Consider the following 20,832-nt stretch of genomic DNA (forward strand, 5'->3'; position numbering starts at 1 on the left):
TTTTTTTTATTTATTTATTTTTTTTTTTACCTTAATACTCTCAGAATAGGGGACAAGTCATGGAGCCCAATCTAATTGAGAATCTCAAGCTCTCCTGCTTCATTCTAGTTTGGAAATGTGCCGTCTTCAACTGAAAATTTCTCATTTGTAAACAGAGAGCTTGCTCTCACAGCTGTCCAACAACTAAAATTAAAGCCAGTTATATCACCTATTCACCTATATGTTCTACTTTTAAACCCAACCAGGATTTTTTTTCTTTTTAAGTATAGGATAGAATATTCAGGTTGACACATATATGACTGGAATAATTCTTTCCTGCCCCTGAGGTCTCTGAAGAAAATATATATAAGGCACCAGATAAGCAATGCCCTTTATATTTCCATACTGTATGTCATATGTGTGCTAAAAGTGAATGTGGACACAGAATTCTAGTTTAAGTTCTGATTTCTAAAACTTGAGGAAGATTGAAGGACGTTTCTTTGTAGGCACTGTTGCTATTCAAAAGTCTATTTTTAAAATCACACAAAGTGGTTTAACCAAATTAGTTTTATCTGATTCCAGTATTTTGGGACACTGCAAGGAATAACAGCAAACATGGATATCCTATTAGCATGAATACAGATAAATCTACCTACATTTATGAAACACAAAGTAGACAGACAGCATCGTCTATCACAGTGGTGGTTGAATCTCCGCCAGATATAAATTCAGTCCATACACTGACACAATTCCATAGGAAGTAAATCAAGCCAAAAGGCCAACTAAGATCTAGAACCAAAGTGCAAAAAGATAGTGGTTTTCAGAAACTCCAGGAACCATAAGTAAGCCTGTAGTCTGAAAACAAAGTGCTCCATTATTATTTAAACTGGACCTGAACAATAGACAAGTTAATGTGATTGTGAAACTGAGACACACCTCACACTCATATGGTAGTGACAACCAACCACATGGCAGATCCATATTTTGATTTATTGTCCTTGTGACTGTTGTTAAGTAAAGCAAAATAAATAACTGCTGATATTTGTTTAGAATCTTACTCTTCCGCTGATCTTTCCAAACTAAGACCTCATTGTACTGCGTCATACTAACAGAGTTTGCTCTCAGACTACATGCTCATTGTCTAGCACACTTTTATTCCTTTAGTCAGCTGTTTATACAGTGCTTAAATTTACTCACAGTACTTATTACTGACTTAATTTCCTTATTCTAGTGTCCCTACCTTTAAGTATTTGCAGGTAAATATAATTAATTTGAAATTTGAAATGAAATGAAATTGTAATTCTGTTTCATTACAACATCCAACAAGGCTACAGAGCAACCCCTCAACCACATCTAGGTTTGACAGACCACATGTCCATGCTGCTGATCCCTGCATACACTCCCATCAGGAGGAGCCTCCCCCAGCCACAAAGACTGTGAAAACCTGGTCAGAACATCAGCTGTAGAACTGTTTTAAAATCACAGACTGGAGTATGTTTGAACACCAGGGCCAGGACGAGCATGCTACATCTGTGCTCCCCTATACAAACTTCTGTGTCAATAGTGTCATGTGGACAAACATCTGTATTCCAACCAGAAACCTTGGATGACAAGGTCCCGCTAAAGCAACGTGATGCTGCTTTCCGATCTGGTGACAGTATGCAGTACAGTGCATCCAGATCTGATCTGAAAAGAGGTATCAGAGAGGCCAAGACTGAAAACCTCTTCAGCAACAACAATTCAAGACAGGTATGACAGGGAGTCCAGCACTTAACCAACTACAAGCCTGGCAATACCACAATGACCGAGGGCAGCACGGGGTTTGCGGAGGAGTTGAACCACTTCTTTGCATGTTTGAGGTGAACGGACCAGAGGCAGCCGCAGCTAAAACATCTGACAGCAGCAGCAGCCCAAGCCTTATGGTGCAGGAATATGAGGTGAGGGAACTGAACCCCAGGAAGGCCTGTGGTCCAGATGGGGTGACGAGAGGGCCCTAAAATAATCTGTAGATCAGCTGGCTGGGGTCTTCAATAAGATCTTCAATGATTCACTGTCTCAGTCCTGCATCCCGTCATTGCGGGTTCAGAGGCTGTCGGATTGGTGTGCGGTCAACAATTTGGACCTTGATAACACCAAGACGAAAGAGCTGGTAGTCGACTTCAGAAAGAGGAAGTCTGAGCTGCAGCCTATAAGCATCAACGCGAAGTGTGTGGAAATTCCGTCCAGCTTTGAATTATGTCATGTACACATAGACAAAGACCTCCAGTGGATTTCAAACACGTCAGAGGTTGTAGAGAAGGCCCAACAGTGTCTCCATTTTCTGAGAATCGTCAGAAAAATGGACCAAAAGAGGGAGCTGCTGATCGTCTTCTACTGTTGCTTCATCAAAGTGTGCTGACATATGGCATCTCTTTGTGGTTCTCCAGCTGCACCATGGCACACAAAAAAGCACTTCAAAGGGTTATCTTACAACAAAACACTGGACATCTTCTTCTCTCCCTGAAGGACCTGTACAGCACTCACTGTCTCAAGAGGGCACACTGCATCATACTGGACTGTTCACATCCAGGACACTGGGAGAGCTTTTACAATAGGGCAATAGCCCTAATCAATGCTAACAGCTGATTAGGTACTTCCTTGAATATTTTTGTTCATCAGGCATTAGGAAGACTTCCTAATGCCTGATGAGATACATGTTACAAAATTCTATGTTTCAGTCCTTTTGATTCTCTACAGAGATTATTAGGCTTATGAGGGATGATGCTTATTCTTGAATCTCAGTGTTCTGTGGGCAGTTATTTAGGAGGCTGGGAAGATGTGTGTAGCATAATTTGCTTGACTGAAACCCTGCAGGCCTACTTATCAAGACAAGACCTACAGCACTGCTTGTGTGGAGTGGCCCAGGTCAGAATAATGTTATCCAGAGATAACAATAGTAATATGAGAAATGTTTTCACTATAGCATCAGCTTTAATTTCAGTATTAGAAATTATAATTCATAGAACTTGTTGGCAAAAACTGAAATATCTCTAAGGAGGTCACTGTCGCTGCACTGCTGGGCTTTCATGTGCTGCCAAGATCTCTGGGAGAGATGTAGACAAACTGATATGCATGGGATTCCACTGCCTGAAACTCCAAGTCGTTTTTGAGATTGTTGGAGGCACCACAGAAAACATTTGTAAACTGTCAAAAACATACCATTACAGTTTCTCAGTGGTTCACTTTGTAGGAGCTAGCCATATTAGAGGCTTACACACACAAATGAGGGCTACAGCAGATCATCTACTAGTCAAAAGGTTGGTGGTTTCATCCTTGGCTGGTCCAGTCTCCAATCTGCATACTCAATTATCTTCGAGCAAGACACTGGGATTCGTGTGTTCCTCATGGTTGTTGGTAGGTAGCATTAAAAACAGCAGTGGCTGCAATGCTGTGTGTCCAAAACAATTAACATTCTGCATGATTTTAATATCTTCTTTAAAGCCTTCAAATATACCCAGGACACACTGAGTATAACATTGCCTACTTTATATGTTTTTGGTCATTCTAAGCATCAGAAAGAGATCATCCAGGGTTCTCTCAGTGATAAAGGTTGTGAGTTATGAGTTGTTAGCAAGTGGTTGTTGTTGTTGTTGTTTTTGTTGTTGTTGTTGTTGTTGTTTTAATGGAATTTCGACATTTTCAGCTCTCTGTACCCCAACAAAGTTATATTAAAATGTTCTAGATTGCTCCCATCTCTGAGCTAGCTAAGCAGCAACTAGTTATAAACTAACATTAAAAAAGTGCTTACCAACAGGAAATTTCTGGAAATGCTCAACCACTCTTAAGTATCCCTGTAATTAGGTTGGTTTGGGTTCATTTTAGTTCGTTGTGCTCCCTTTATTTTTTCTTTTTCAGCTTTTCAAGTAAGCTTTCAAGTACGCAAGTTTGTACAACTCAGCTCCTGCCATCCCCTTTCAATTTCACTGAATAATATTTACAGTGGAAATTGCCCATGATCTGCCAAATTTTTATTTCTTTATTATTTTTTAAATAATTTCTTTAGGACTATATATTTATTAAACTGTTTTTGACACTTTCACAACATGCTTGTTAATCAGTCAATTTGAAATCATTTAGAAAGATTGCTGTAAAGACTAGACTGATTCATTGATTCATTTACAATGAAGTGATCCTGTTGTAAAGAACTGTATAACCACAATAGTGAAATCTGAATAATAAACAGACTTTGTGCATATGTGTGACGTAAAAACTGTATTTTAAATCTAGACGTGCTATGACTAGGACTATGATTATTTTAATCTTTTTTACATCTCTTACAAGAACATTTATCTGCCTTTAGTCTTTATGACCATTAGCTGTATTCTAAAATCCAAAGATTTATATGGTGTTTCATAGTGTTTAATAATCTCCATACAGTTAAGCACCAACAATCATTACATGATTGAAACAAACTTGAAATGTTTCTGCTGCCACTGAAAATGTTAGCATTTTTACTCCTTTATTAAAACATTTTAATGATTGGTTTTAATTCAAAATAAGCTGTTAAAACAAGTATAGTACATATCTACATCAGGGAATAAAAATGAGTGAAAGATTAAATTCCAGATATACTGAAAGCTCTTCAGCGAGACATTAAAGTTGAATAAAATTATCCAGTTATGAAACTGAGATTTTATCTCAGCCAAACTTATTTACTCAGGAACAAATAAAACATGGATATAATTCACTTGGATGATTTGTAACGTTTAATGTTTAATTTAATTTCTAAGTGAATTATATATAGCTCCACTCAGTGGTCAAGGCCAGCAGGGGTTTTGAAAATTATCAGGCTTGTTCCCTGGGTATCGTGAGTCTCAACAGCCCCGTCAGTTAACAGCTGGTGAGAGGAGCTGGCTGTTAGCCTCCAAAAATGTTGCAGCACTTTTGCAAAAAGGTATTGTCTTGATAAATCGAACATACATTTGAAGCTTACACATCTATATTCTTGCCTAAAAACATCTTAAAACTTTATTTTGTGTCACAGAAAAACTAATATTTCAAACATTACTGACCACTTTCGATTCTCTCCTCCACTATTATCACTTTTGAATTTCAGGCAAAATGCATTCTGGGATTGTTGGCTGCACCAGGAACTCGTCATTTTTGATAGAATGAGCAGAGCAAGAACTATTGATGTAAACTTTGAATGGGAACCATACTTGGGCTGCAACTGATGATGTTTTACAAATCCACAAGAACAGAAGTTCTTTTTTGTTGTTACGTAGTTTGTAATTGCTTTTGATATAAACAATTTCTTTTGTGTTTTACTATAGATAACTGAATTCGGGACTCTGGTTAAGTGTTCTCAACTTTTGTATTTTGTTCTCCAACTGAAAATACACAAATAAAAAAATAATTATTTTGACTCTAATATAACAGAGAAGGTGTTTGTAAACCAATAGCTAAATAAAAAGATGTTGATAGGGACGTGACAGGGACATGAAAACACAGGGATTTTGGCATTAAGTTCATGGCCAATTAAGAGTAATATGCTGATTTAACATTGTCTCCTGTAACAGCATTTGGCTCACAGGGCACAGGTTTCATCATCATAGCTAAGTTGCCAAATTGGAGCCCTTGCCTTATTTTTTCCAATTCCACGAACTGATATTCCTTATAAAAATCTGGTGCTAGTATTATCCAATGTGTATTGCCACTATTGACAGTCAGTGCTCAATTCACTAGCTGGGCCCACGTCCTCATTTTAGGTTTGACAGCGTTTTAGTAGGGAAAGGTGAATGCTTGGACATGAATTGAGCTGCAGTTTGGGGATGGCCTCGAAGGGCACTGGAGACGGCTCCCGGGCCTGGCAGATCCCCATGCACTAAATATCAGTTAAAATTCAAATTCAAATTCAAATTCAAATTTTATTTGTCACGTACACAGTCATACACAGTACGATATGTAGTGAAATGCTTGGACAACTGCTCGTGACCTAAAGAAAAAAAAAAGGAAAAGGCTATGAATAAGATAGGAAATAAATATGAAAAATTAAAAAGGGTAAATTTAACTAGGAAGGAATAAAATATAAATTAAGGTTAAAAATGAAATAACTGTACAACACAAATTAGAATGAAGGGTAAATTTAACTGGGAAAGAATAAGATAAAATATATAAATTAAAGTTGAAAATAAAATAACTGTACAACAAAATACACAATATAGAACTATATAAGAATGTATGAAGAAATATAAATAAATATATACACAATAACAGCAGCTGTACAAGTATTAACTGGAAATGAAGAATATAATGTCCAGTGTTGTGCAATCCACATTATGTCTTGTGCAGTGCAAATATGCTTAAAGTGATTTAAGTGATGAAGTGAAAACAATGTCCAGAATGTCCAGTGTGTGTGTAAGAACTATATGTGTGGGTCAGTACTGTGTGGTGGTGTGATTGAGAGACCGTATCGCCTGCGGGAAGAAGCTCCTCCTCAGTCTCTCTGTGTTGGTCTTCAGGGAGCGGAATCGCTTTCCTGACCTCAACAGAGAGAACAGTCTGTTGTTGGGATGGCTGAGGTCCTTCACGATCTTCCTGGCCTTGGTCCAGCACCGCCTGCTGTAGATTGAGTGCAGGTCAGGGAGCTCGGAGCGGATGGTGCGCTCAGCTGATCGCACAACCCTCTGTAGAGCTCGTCTGTCCTGCATGGTGCTGTTCCCGAACCAGGTTAAGATGTTTCCCGTCAGGATGCTCTCTATGGTGCACGAGTAAAAGTTCCTGAGCACCTTGGAGGGCAGTTGGAAGTCTCTCAAGCGTCTGAGGTGGTAGAGACGCTGACGGGCCTTTTTCACCATGGTGTTGATGTGACAGGACCATGACAGGTCCTGCGTGATGTGAACTCCGAGGTATTTGAAGCTGTCCACTCTCTCCACTGGGCACTCGTTGATGACGGGGGTCTGGTAGTTCCTCTCCTGCTTAGTGCTGAAGTCCACTATCAGCTCCTTTGTCTTACTGACGTTTAGAAGGAGGTTGTTCCTCTGGCACCAGTTCTCCAGATTCCTAATCTCCTTCAGGTAGGCCGTCTCGTTGTTATCAGAGATCAGGCCCACCACGACGGTGTCGTCAGCAAACTTGATGATGGTGGTGGAGCTGGTAGTGGCCACACAGTCATATGTGTACAAAGAGTACAGCAGGGGGCTCAGAACACACCCCTGGGGGGCTCCAGTGCTGAGAGTGGTGGAGGCTGAGACATGTCCGCCCATCCTTACTGCCTGTGGTCTGCCAGTTAGGAAGTTGGAGATCCACTGACACATAGATGAGCTGAGTCCCAGATGCTCCAGCTTGGTGGTGAGTGTGGAGGGAATTATGGTGTTAAATGCAGAGCTGTAGTCTATGAAGAGCATTTTAACATAATTCCCCCTTCTAGTGTCCAAGTGAGTGAGTGATGTGTGGAGGAGATGAGAGATGGTTGAGAGAGATGAGAGATGGAGATGAGAGACAGTTCGTAGAATTGGAAAAAATCGCCTCTGTCAGTGCGCCCCAGGGTGGCTGTGGCTACAATGTAGCTTGCCATCACCAGTGTGTGAATGTGTGTGTGGATGGGTGGATGACTGGATGTGTAAAGAGCTTTGGGGTCCTTAGGGACTAGTAAAGTGCTATACAAATACGGGCCATTTACCATTTACCATACATAGAAGTGAAGAAGTTAAAGAATTGAAAACAATGAGGGAGGGAGGGTGGGGCGTGTAAATGAGAATGAACAGCTTGCAGAACTGGGGGAACCTATATAGATGATAACCGGAAGGAGCGTGTTTGGAGGTGCGGTCTGGCTCCTGAAATTCCGATACATAATCTCCAATTGTGTCATGCAATTAGCAGCTATGGAGCCTGCAGCAGTCTGGTAAACTCACTTCTTTGTAACAACTCATTATTGGTGATGCACTTTTTTCATGTCTGTGTATTTTTAGATACACAGATAGAAATATTCTTCTTGAAACAGAACTGAAGTCCCCAAACTCACAGCTGATTTTCCTTCCAGTTGCTTATAATCAGAGCAAAATCATACTTTGGACAGTCTAATAACTTAGCTCACATCTAGGGTAGACAGATTGTTGAATACTGAAAGAGTGAAATGATGACATGAAGTAGAATGTGACCTATCCTTAATCTTAATACTATATTATAGATAATTTCTCTGTAACACAGCTCAAACACTCTGCTTCCCATTATATGTCTAGAAAGATCTACACACCTCATACACCTGCTAGTTGTTGATTTAGTTCTCACACATTTTATCTGTTTGTCATCCTCACTCATGAGTACCAGGCACACAGATCTTCAGTGACGCCCTCCCCCGTAACAGCCTGTGGCCTTCTCAGAGTTTACGAGAAGTTCAGGGCAACAAAACTGAGCGCTGTAAAAACATTACAGTACATTACTGCGTTGATGTGATAGATTTTCTTTCCACAATAAGCTTGAGGGATCGTCTAAGCAGAAGTTTGGCAAAGGCTGGTTAAAGCATTACGTTGGCTAAACCAGTGCAGATTAATGTCAGTGATATATTTCATATTAGTTTGTAAAAAGCAACAAAAACAAAACAACTGGATGCTATAGAAGAAAAACTATATAAATAAATATCTTGAAATTTAAACCAACTATCAATCTGGAGTGACTCAATCTTGCTATCCTCAACAGCAGGTATACCTGCAGGTCAAGGTGCAGGCCACAGTGGCAATTTACCATAACAAAGAGAAGTAGGAGGGATGTGAAGAGCAGAAAACAAACTGGTATTGTAATTAAGAAGTTCTTTACAAGGTAACAATGGCTAACTGCACCTGTGTTTGTGACTCTGCCTAAATTAGTGTGTTTGTTGTGTGAAGTGTGTCTCTCCCAGTGAGGTAGGGAACCAGCTGCAGTGACACAAAAGCGGAAGCAATGTGCAAGTGGAAGCTATGAAGCAATAAAAGGTGTGTAAATGAGCTGGAATTGCAATAGAGCACCAACAGGGGGGAAAAGAGTATGCGAAAAGAGCCACAATAACATTTCCCTTTTTTCACTAATAATACTGGTCTTAATATATCAGTATCAAAAAAAGACATTGCTTTTATCACTGTTCAAACATGCTGGACAATACTAGACGTCCTTTCACAGGTCTGTAAATTTTCAGTAATTCAGAATTTCAGTAATTCAGAAAAATTTTAAAAACGGTGGCGTGGACACACAGCGGTTGTGAGCTCCTGCTCAAAATCAGCATGGAATAAATTGATAAACATTTCATACATGGAAGCGCTACGAGTTACACTAAGGAACTGAGGACTGCTTTGGAGGCATTTACCATAATGCGACCCCCACTACAAGATCTCCCCCACAGTGGATACGTCTCAGGTGGTGCAACAGAAAATAGAAGAGGGGTAAGTAAGTTTGTGGAAACATGGCTTAACAATAACATTCCCGACAGCAACATTCAATTCGACCGCGCCACATCTCCTACACTCACGGACTGTTTACTCCAGAGATCAGCTGATCACCCTGATGCCGGCCGGCTCGCTGGCCAGACCTGCAGAAGTATCAGCTGAAATTTGGAGGAAAACACATCGGGGATGCAGAAGTCAAGGACAGAAGAGAAGAAAGAAGCTATTCATTTTACATCAAATTAAAACTTTGGGTGTAAGATTCGGATAATTATTTATTAAAAGCTAGACATTTTAAATGAGAATAAGAAAGAAAAGTATGTCTTTGTGCCCCCTTTTCCCTGTTAATGCCCTATCGGCCCCCCTGGCTAAACTTTGCTAGATCCGCCCCTGCACAGTTACCAGCGTCAGCTACGTAGAAAAAGATCCTGGTGTAGAAAGTAATATTAAATAAATTCTAACAACAGCTTATCAAGCTTAAACGTGCTGCTGTTGTTCAGCCGCTGGTTTCCTCTTTCTGGTGCAAAGTGGGCCAAAAGCAAACAAGAGAGACGGACTCGCGACAGAAAAGCCGATCAGCTGATCGTTAAGCAGTTTCATGATTGAAGTAGCAGCAAGAAGAGGCAGTCGCTCGTTAAGCTTAACGCAGGAATGCTTTACAAACATTCAGAGATGGACTTACACACTTGCTATTACTTCTCTCGGGATAACTTTGTCGGAGATGAAATGCCGGGTTGGTAGCGAAGCTCCAAATGCTATCCAGACCACCGACAGGTCCCGCATGCCACAGCCGCTCTATCACGTGATGCATACTGCTCCAACGTGCTAACGTTCTGAGGTGAGTTACGGCGTGTTGCAAGTTTTGTGAGGTGCTTTCGTGATATTTAATGGATCGGATTACATTTTTTATTTTTCTCCGATATCCGATCCAGTAATTTAGGTCAGTATCAGACCGATACCGATACGTAATATCGGATCGGTCCATCTCTATTGAAACAGGGGTCAAGTGTTTCCTGGTCTTCCTGAAGTCTACGATCAGTTCCTTGGTCTTTGCCACGTTGAGCTGCAGATGATTCTGCTCACACCACGTGACAAAGGAGTCGACCACAGCCCGGTACTCTGTCTCATCATCCCTGCTGATGCATCCAACCACCGCAGAGTCATCAGAAAACTTCTGAAGATGGCAGGTCTCTGTGCAGTGGCTGAAGTCTGTGGTGTAGAGGGTGAAGAGGAAGGGGGAGAGGACAGTCCCCTGTGGTGCCCCTGTGTTGCTGATCACCTTGTCAGACACACACTGTGGGAGACGTACATATTGTGGTCTTCCTGTCAGGTAATCAACAATCCAGGACACCAGAGAAGCATCCACCTGCATCGCTGCTAACTTATCACCCAGGAGGGTCGGCCTGATGGTATTGAAAGCACTAGAAAAGTCAAAAAACATGACCCTCACAGTGCTCGCCGGCTGGTCCAGATGGGTGTAGACACGATTGAGCAGGTAGATGATGGCGTCCTCAGTTCCGAGACGAGGCTGATAAGCGAACTGAAGGGGATCCAGATGTGGTCTTACTATGGGTCGCAGCTGGTCCAGGATGAGCCTTTCCAGGGTCTTCATGATGTGGGAGGTCAGTGCCACGGGCCTGTAATCCTGGGGGCCACTGGGATGTGGCGTCTTTGGTACAGGGACGAGGCATGATGTCTTCCACATCACTGGGACCCTCTGCAGACTCAGACTCAGCATAAACAGTTTATGAAAGACTCCACACAGCTGGGGGGCACAGGTCTTGAGGACGAGGGGACTCACTCCGTCTGGTCCAGCAGACTTGCCTGAGTGAAGTCTCCTCATTTGCATCTCAACCTGGTATTGAGTGAAGGTGATGGGTGGGGGAGGGGTGTCAGGAATCTCACAGGATGTCACGGTCTGTGGAGGCAGACCGTGCGGAAATGTGTGTGGTGGACCCAGGAGCGAACACAAGCGAGGATGCAGGAGTGGAGTTAAACAAAAGCGAGCCTTTTATTCTGGCTGATGAAAGGAACAAAACAGAGTGAGGGTGTTGTGCCCTTAAACAGGGGAAATAGTGAGGAGAGGTGAAAGAAAGGCACAGACACGCAGCTCTCACTCTCACTCGTCTGTATTGAGTGAAGGAGGAAGCGCGCGAACCCACCTACTGGAGCCCTGAGGCATTAACAATGGATCGACGCACAATCAACCCAGGCAAAACTTTCACTACTTATCTCCCTCTATATTCCCACTGCATATTCTATTCGAAAACAGTCAAAGCAACAAATAAAACATTAATAAGGGCATGACATGAAATGTAAGGAACAGAGATGTACAACTTCAAAACTAATCAAATTTATGATCCACCACATACTCCCCCTCAGAATAGATGTTGTCCTCAACATCCAAATGTTTAACATTTAGCACAAACGTGGAGTTATGACCATTAATATCACCAAAACCACATACAATAAACCATTGCATACTATAACTGTTTCTTGTACCTTATATGTACTCTACAAAAATAGTTTCACAAGCTGGAACTCTTTTCATACATTCTTTAGTGTGGGTTATTACCCAAAGTCTTTCAGTGTTCTCATACAGTCTGTATGAATTACAGTGTCCATGCAGTTACATTAACACAGTCTGCTGCTGGCTTGAGAACAAAGTCATTTTAGTGCAGCTTGTCAAAGCAGTCACTCTCTCCTTTGACAAATGTCCATGAGAGTGATACAAGTGGCCGTAGCCATGTGGTGTGCTTTGGATGTGTGTGTTAAGCTGCAAGCACAATATGAATCAGTTCAATGTCCAAAAGTCACTTTGAATATGAATTCTGTGTTAAACAGTCCATTTCCTTGTGGTTGGTGTGGAGTGTAAGTACATTGTCTCTGTTCAGTAATGTGTTTCGTGTGTGATCACAATGTTTCTTTTCACTCAAGTCCATACAGTTATCAGTGGCAGTATGCCTGAACAGTCCGTGGAACCATGAAGTGTGTATGATGTGATGGTGTTCTCAGGTTATAACAAGCTGGTGAACCAAGCCGATCATATGTGAAGATCTTTGGTGGCTTGCGCTCTCTACTCGGTCGCTGATGCTCTTGCTCACAGGTCCTGCTGTGTTTGTCTGGAACAGGTGCAGGAACAGGTTCCTCCACTGATGGTTCCTCGACATAATTTTCCTCTTGGTCGGGTAGTTGTTCACATTGGTTCAGTACTTCATGTTCATTCTCTGGCTCAGATGACATGTTTTCCACTGTTTGAAGGTGTTTGGCTGGTTCATCAGTGCTCATAGGATTCAGTGTCTGAGGATAAAGTGGCTCAAATGGCTGCTGAGATGACACTGGATAGTACTCATCATCGTCATCCTCTTCCTCAGCTTGTTCCACTTCCTCACTTGTCTCCACGGCTCTTTTTCTTGTTCGTGGTCGCACTTCAGTTTCAACAGGCAGATGGTCACATGGCAGAAGAAGATTGCGATGCAATATCCTTGATCTCCCTTTTGCTTTCTCAGGTCTGAGTTCATAAACTGGGATATCTCTGCTGACCTGACGAACGACTGTGTGAACCACATCCTCCCAGTGGTTCCTCAGCTTGCCTGGACCTCCTCGAGGTGTCATGTTCCTTATTAAAACACGATCACCTGGCTGTAATACTGAGCTCTTCACCTTGCTGTCATAATGTCTTTTACTTCTTACAGCTGCTTTATGAGCATTTTCTCTCGTGATCTCATATGCTTCTTCCATGCCTTGTTTCCATTTTACCATGTAGTCATGATGATTGCCATCTCCTTGTTCTGAGGTCAAGCTGAACAGCATGTCGATTGGCAATCGTGGGGAGCGTCCGTATAACAAGTAAAAAGGGGAAAATCCAGTTACCTCGCTGCGGGTACAATTATAGGCATAAATCAGTTTGTTAAGCGAGTCCTTCCAGTTAGTTTTCTGACTCTCTGAGAGTGTTTTCAGCATCTGGAGTAGTGTCCTATTAAACCGCTCCACTTGTCCATTCCCTTGGGGATGGTAGGGAGTAGTCCTGGACCCAGCAACTCCACAGTAGTTTTTCAGTTGTGCAAACAGATGATTTTCAAATTCAGCACCTTGATCATGATGTATTCGTGCTGGAAAGCCAAATCTTAAAGCATAGTCATTAAAGATTTTGTCTGCAGCCGTTTTACCTGATTTGGAAGTTGTGGCATACGCTTGGGCGAAGCGTGTGAAATGGTCAATGACTACAAGGATGTATTCATAACCCCCTTTGCACTTGTCAAGGTGCAGGAAATCAATTGAGACAAGTTCAAATGGGTGAGTAGTGACAATATTAGTCAGTGGTGCTCTGCTCTCATGACACGGCTTCTTCTGTTTTATGCAAACACACCTTCTGGTCACATAATCCTCTACTTCCCGTTGCATATAGGGCCAGTAAAACCGGTCCCGTATCAGTGACAATGTTCTCTCTACACCTTGATGGCCCATTTCATCATGTAGCTCCTTTAGTACAGTACTTTTGTGTATTTCTGGTAGGACCAACTGTTTTCTGTTTGCTGTTTTTCTGTGCAAGATCCCATTCTCATCCATCTCCAATTTGTCCCACTCCCTCAGGAGACATATGACCTGGGGGCTGAGTTTTCTTAGTTCTGAACGTGATGGTTTTTCCTGTGTTAGTTTACACTGAATTACAGGTCCAATAGTCGGATCACTTCTCTGGTCCTGTTTGATCTGGCCTTTTGTCAGTGGAATGATGGAAACATCTGTGGCCATGGCTGAACACCTGACTGAGACACCCATGGACCATGACACATTGGAGTCATCCTGCCTTTCCACTGCCTGTGTGGTTGCTCCAATTGCATCGTATGCCATTTCCTCTGTGCATTCATTCATAAACGTTTCCATGTCTACCGGCATCCTGGAGAGGCTGTCTGCATCCACATTTTCTTTACCAGGGCGATATTTAATTGTGAAGTGAAAATCTGCCAGTTCTGCTACCCATCGACACCCTGTTGCATTCAGTTTGGCAGTGGACAGTACATAGGTAAGTGGATTATTGTCGGTGTACACGGTGAAGAATGGTGCATAATATAGGTAATCACGGAATTTTTCTGTGATAGCCCACTTGAGAGCAAGAAACTCTAACTTGCCTGAATGCAGATGGTAATTCTTCTCAGCTGCAGTTAAAGTGCGGGAACCATAAGCAATCACACGAAGCTTCCCATTCTGCTTTTGGTACAACACGGCACCTAATCCCTGGTTTGACGCATCAGTGTGAAGGGTGAATGGCTGTGAAAATTCTGGAAAGCCTAGAACAGGGGGCTGAGTTAGACAGTCTATCAGCTGCTCTAGTGCTAACTGGTGCATGTCGGTCCACTCAATAGGTGTACTCGAAGGGACACTACACCTGTTTCGCTTTGTTTGCCACTTTAATCTTGTGTTTCGCTGGGTCTCAGCATCTGCAGGTCCCTTGAGCAAGTCATACAGAGGATTTGCAATTCTGGCAAAATCCTTGATGTATTGTCTGTAATAACTTAGTAGGCCCAACATTGCTCTTAGTTCACCAACAGTACCTGGCTGTTTGTTTTTCAAAGCTGTTACAGCAGCAGTGTCTGCGGAGTCTATCCTGCTTCCCTCTGCTGACACAATCCTGCCAAGGTACCTCACTTCTGTCCTAAACAGGTCACACTTCCTTGGTTTGAGTTTGATTCCGTACTCCCTGAGTCGGCGCAGCACTTTCCTGACATCCTCAACATGATCCTCAAACGTTCTGCTAAAGACAAGGACATCATCGAGGTAAGGCACACATATTTCATCCCTTAACCCTTCTAAGCACTCCTCCATGCAGCGTTGAAATGCTGCCGGAGCATTCATCAGTCCAAATGGGATTCTGACCCACTCATACAGGCCCCAGGGGGTCACAAAAGCTGTTAGGTGTTTACTGTCTTTGCCCATGAACCCCTGGTGGTATGCTTTACCCTGGTCCAGTAGAGAAAAGAGAGTGTTGCCACCTAAGTTGTCCATGATGTCTTGTACTCTGGGAATGGGGTGGCGGTCTGGGTGAGTCTTCCTATTCAGCTCTCGGTAGTCAATACACAAGCGCAGTGTACCGTCTTTTTTTCTTACACAGACTACCGGAGAGGAGTAAGATGAGTTTGATTTTTCCACCCACCCCTGAGCTATTAGGTCCTGTAGGTAGTTTTTCATTTCCTGATACAAGGGTTTTGGTACAGAGAGATAAGTCCGTGCGACTGGCTCATTATCTTTCAACGAAATGTTCATTTGCAAGTTTTCAACACAGCCTATGTCATCATCAGATTTAGAGAATGACTCTGACTCTTCTCTTAACATCTGACTAACAGCTTGTCTCTGGTGGTCATTCAGGTGAGTCAAGTCAACAGGTGGGTCCCATTGTTCACTTTTAGGTGTGTTCTCACCTGAGCTCTTAGCCTGGATGGGACGGACTGATGCAGTAGGGAGGCAGTCAGTTTTGAATACATTAGTAGGATATATTGATGCAACAGACTGCACAGTTCCAATAACAGTCCTACTTGGCAGTATGATGTCATGGCTGGTGGGATTTTGTACACTAATGACAATTTTTGGTGTCATACCAGTCTTTACTAAAACAAGGGTATCACAGAACTCGAGTCCTTCAGGCCACTGTGGGTTCTCATGAGGCTCGAAGATCAGGGTTCTATCTTCTTTGAAAGGTGGGGCTTGCACTCGACACTCGATTTGGATGGAGCTGTGTTTAGGCACTTCAACTCTCTCATTTGTTGTTCTTACACTGTGCTCACATGGCTGTCCCACTGTCACTGCATTAACAAAAGCTCTTGCCCTACTCTTTCTGAGGTGAGGAAAAGCTACTTTTACTGTTTTCATGAGTTTCTCTTTATTCTTATTGTTTGTCTTATCCTGTACTCTGTTTGCAACTAGGTGTGAAATCACATTGAAGCCAATTATGGGGCATGACTGTTGGTTGCCTTTTAACACTAACACAGGTATTAGCAGATCTTTATCATTAGCAGTAAGTCTGAAGCTTACCTCGAGCCAACCAATATATGGTATTTCCGTCCCATTGGCTGCTTCAAGTTGCAGTGGTTCAAGTGGGTCTACTAGTTCTGCTATATCTCTTAGTTGGACATCAGGCAAATGGGTCTGTTTCCAGGCCGCATCTACAGCACAAATTTGTGAACCTGTGTCCCAAAGTGCCTGGATTCTTTGGTTGTGCAGAAAGCACTGAATGAGACATTTCTCTCCTACAAGCTCTTTTACAGTAGGCATCTTCACTGGATTACTTCTTTTCCTACACTTTGGTTTGCAACTTGACTGTGTTTCCTGTTTCTTAATAGATGAACATGTATGTGGCTTACAGTACCTTCTGTGCACAGACCAGTGTGTCTCTTGACAGTCTTTTGAGCAGTACAATGTTATTTTACAAACAGAACAACATTTTAACTTCATACTCTCTTCCTTTCCCTCACAGTTAGCACAATATTGGGACTTTTCAATGCTGTCGGTTGCCCCATGTCCCGTGGGAGCAACCTCCCTTAGTTTAAAGGGCTCCCTTTGTCTGATTTGGTCAGTCTAGGTGCTTTACAACCTGCACGGAAATGCTCACTACTCCCACACCTAAAACAATGCTGGCAATGTGCCTCACCTGCCTGCACACATGCAAAACATCTGGGACGGTGACTTGGTGAGGGATAATATCGCTGTGGTGCGAATCTTTGTTGAAACTGTGCTGTCCCATGCACATGCCCAGGTCCATGTGCTGGTGGTGGTATTCCTGTGCTGCTGCAGGAGGGTGCTGGTGGTAAAATGGCATGCAGTTTTGTTCAGCCTTAATGGGGAAAGGCTGCTGAGGTGCTGGGGTTGTCTTTTGAATGGTTTCTCTGATTTGGGAAACTTCAGCCCTCAAGTCTTTCAGCAGCACCATGTCAGCACGCATTTCCTTTATTTCTGTTAGAAGATCAGGGGGTGGAGGGGCTGGTTTCTCTTGAGCTGTGCTTCTCTTTCCCACTGGGGAATCATTAGACTGGACAGTATTTACAGCTGTTACTCGTGATGGAGCGGCATGTTTCTTTTTGTCCTGTCTTTCCTTTTCATTTGCGACTGCAATATTTACCTTCTCGAGCAACAACTCATCTGAAGTATTTGTTTGCAGGAGGTAAGGTTGCAGGTCACTTTTAATATTGTCATTCTGAAGACCAGTCAGGACAGTATGCATAAAAAGGCTCTGAACTAGTGCTGGATCATACTTTAGACTGGACTCAACTTCCTGAGAAGCAAACAGGATTTTCTGTCTCAAGTCCATTGCCCTGATCAAGAAATTTTGGGGTGTCTCTTTACTGCTCTGAACCTCAGAGGTAAGTTGTTTGTATAACTCTGTGGCACCTTTCTCCTGGTAATGAGACCTGAGGATTCTCCTAAGAGCAGGTAATGTGAGGTTTTCTTTTCCTTCAAGATAACTCCTTAGCTGCAAGCCTGGCGTGATAGCACGAATTACAGCATCAGTGATTTCTGATTCTGGGTAGCCTCTATTGAGCCCGCTTTCAATTTGTCTGGCCAGACTGGAGAATGTCAGCCTGTCTTTTTGCCCCGGCTCTCCTATTTGGCCTGATATCTTAAAATCTTTGCGCCACATGGAACTGTTTGGTGCTGTTGGAACAATGTTTCTCACTGGGGTGCGAGGACTTAAGGCAGGATTCATGCTATTCCTCATTTCACCCTCTTTTTGTTGTAAGAGCAGTCTTAATGTCTCTATCTCCTCCTGGCTACTTTCCTGGTCCTGAACAGCTGGATCCACTGTTTCATTCACACCTTGTTTTTTATCCATTTGTATGTCACTTATAATGTCCTGGACATTAAGAAGTTCTGACATACCTTCGTCCTCTCGGGTAGCCAGCTCGGTGCGTTCAAGGTGCTTAACTAAATGCGAGACTAGCTGACTGCGCGTTCTATTAATCACAAACTCTTTTCCTGGTCCTGAGATTTGAAGTACATCACATAATTTAGTCAGCTGCTCTAAAGTCAGTTGATACAGTGTTCCTTTAACCTCCAGCTGTAGCTTTTCTAATTCAGACTCCATGTTGTCAGAGGAGTTAGCACAAGCAGTCAGTTGAGAAATGATCAGACTTAGTTGGCTTTTACTGCCCCCTAGTGGCCACTTTTTCACTTCAGGATACAGATACCAACGTAGGTCTAGCGATGTCTCTGCTGCTTTACTATGCTCCTTTCTGATACCTGGGTCGTCTGGGGGGGATGATCAACGAGAGGATTTCTCTTACAGGTCAGGGATGGTCCTCGAATCAATCATCCCAGCGGTGCCTCCAAATGTTGTGCCCTTAAACAGGGGAAATAGTGAGGAGAGGTGAAAGAAAGGCACAGACACGCAGCTCTCACTCTCACTCGTCTGTATTGAGTGAAGGAGGAAGCGCGCGAACCCACCTACTGGAGCCCTGAGGCATTAACAATGGATCGACGCACAATCAACCCAGGCAAAACTTTCACTACTTATCTCCCTCTATATTCCCACTGCATATTCTATTCGAAAACAGTCAAAGCAACAAATAAAACATTAATAAGGGCATGACATGAAATGTAAGGAACAGAGATGTACAACTTCAAAACTAATCAAATTTATGATCCACCACAAGGCAGCATAAGAGTAATAGTTCAAACAGAAACCTAAACTGGACATAAACTAAGGAAAAGCTATGGCTGGAGATACGGAACACAGGGGGTGGTAACACAGACGACGCGACACAGACTACATGAAACACAGAGACTAAATACACAAGAGGGATGATCAGGGGAAGTGGCCACACATGGGAACACAGCTGACACAGATAAACATAACAAGACATGGCAGGAGTAAACAACACTGACGGGAGACTGTCAAAGTAAAACAGGAAGTACAGAGGTTCAAACAGGAGGAGAGAGAGCACGGGGAGAACACAGACATAACGGGCTGGGAAAACATAGAAATAAACACAAGGAGAGACGAGGGCTCACAGATACACAGGGGCACACAGGAGGTAATCAAATAAGGACCATCTTAACTAAATAATCCAAGGCATGACTAGGGAATGAAATACAAAACACACAAAACTGCGAATACTGGGCCCACATGGCCCGGGACCATGACACAGGAGGCAACAGCGCCATGTGAAGAGAGAGGCTGGCACAGTGGTGTGGCTCTGGATTCCAGGCTGACTACAGGTGAGGTTGTGGGGGTGGGAGCAGACACTGTGGTGTCGAATCTATTGAAAAACAGATTCAACTCGTTAGCTCTATTCTCACCTCCCTCAGCTCCCCTGCTGTTGGTTGGCCTGAATCCAGTGATGGTCTTCATGCCCCTCCACACCTCTCTCATGCTGTTCTGCTGGAGTTTCCACTCCAGCTTCCTCCTGTAATTGTCCTTAGCCTCTCTGATCTTGTCCTTTAGTAACACCTGGACCTTCCTCACCTCCTCTTTGTTGCCCCCTCTGAAAGCCCTCTTCTTGTTGTTGAGGAGGGCTTTGATGTCCTTAGTCACCCACGGCTTGTTATTTGGGTAACAATGAACAGTCTGAGCTGGAACAATGGAGTCGGTGCAGAAAGTTATGTAGTCTGTGATACACTCAGTAAGCCCATTGATGTCCTCGGCGTGAGGCTCACAGAGTGTTTCCCAGTCGGTCACCTCGAAACAGCCCTGTAGTTCTGCTAAGGCCTCCTCTGACCACCTCCTAACAGTCCTGGTGGTCACAGGTTCCCTCCTCACAATTGGCACATAGCGGGGGTGAGGTGAATCAGGTTATGATCTGACCTACCAAGTGGGGGGAGGGAGGAGGAGCTGTATGCATCCTTGACATACAGTAGTCTAAAATTTTCTCTCCCCTGGTGGGACAGTCCACATATTGTCTGAATGTTGGTAGTGTATTGTCCAGTGATACATGGTTGAAGTCACCCGAGATCACAATAAAGGCACTCGGGTGCTGAGTCTGTAACCGAGCTATGGCAGAGTGGATAGTGTCACATGCAGCTGTGGGGTTAGCAGAGGGAGGAACATAAACAGCCACCAAGATGACGTGAGAGAATTCCCTGGGTAAATAATACGGCCTGAGTCCAACAGCACACAGTTCAATGTGTCCGGGCAACAAATCCTTTCTTTGATTGTTATGTTGGCAGGGTTACACCACCGGTTGTTAACTAAAGCAAGCCCACCTCCTTTCCGCTTACCGCTAGCGATGCTGTCCCTGTCCGCCCGAACAGTGTGGAAGCCTTCCACGGAAGCATTCTCATTGGGAATGTCCTGGTGCATCCATGATTCGGTGAAACACATCAGGCTACACTCTCGGTATTCCCTCTGACTCCGTACCAGTGCTGAGAGCTCGTCGATTTTATTCGCCAACGATCGCACATTTCCCATCACGATAGATGGCAGACACGGTTTATACCTCCTCCTCGCTTCGAGCCTCCGCTGTCTCACCGTCTC

The 20,832-nt window shown here is 43.3% G+C and overlaps 1 long non-coding RNA gene across 1 annotated transcript; it reads left to right on the plus strand.

The window, feature by feature from the left end:
• The first annotated feature begins 11,291 nt into the window (after positions 1-11,291).
• LOC121813169 lies at positions 11,292-19,137 on the plus strand. Its single transcript, XR_006053547.1, has 2 exons — positions 11,292-11,419; positions 19,013-19,137. It is a non-coding gene; the product is annotated as an uncharacterized LOC121813169 (long non-coding RNA).
• Positions 19,138-20,832: the final 1,695 nt, after the last annotated feature.

This window comes from Haplochromis burtoni, unplaced genomic scaffold (assembly GCF_018398535.1).
Source record: "Haplochromis burtoni strain Fernald_Lab_line unplaced genomic scaffold, NCSU_Asbu1 Contig_1223, whole genome shotgun sequence".
Classification (NCBI taxonomy): Eukaryota; Metazoa; Chordata; class Actinopteri; order Cichliformes; family Cichlidae; genus Haplochromis; species Haplochromis burtoni.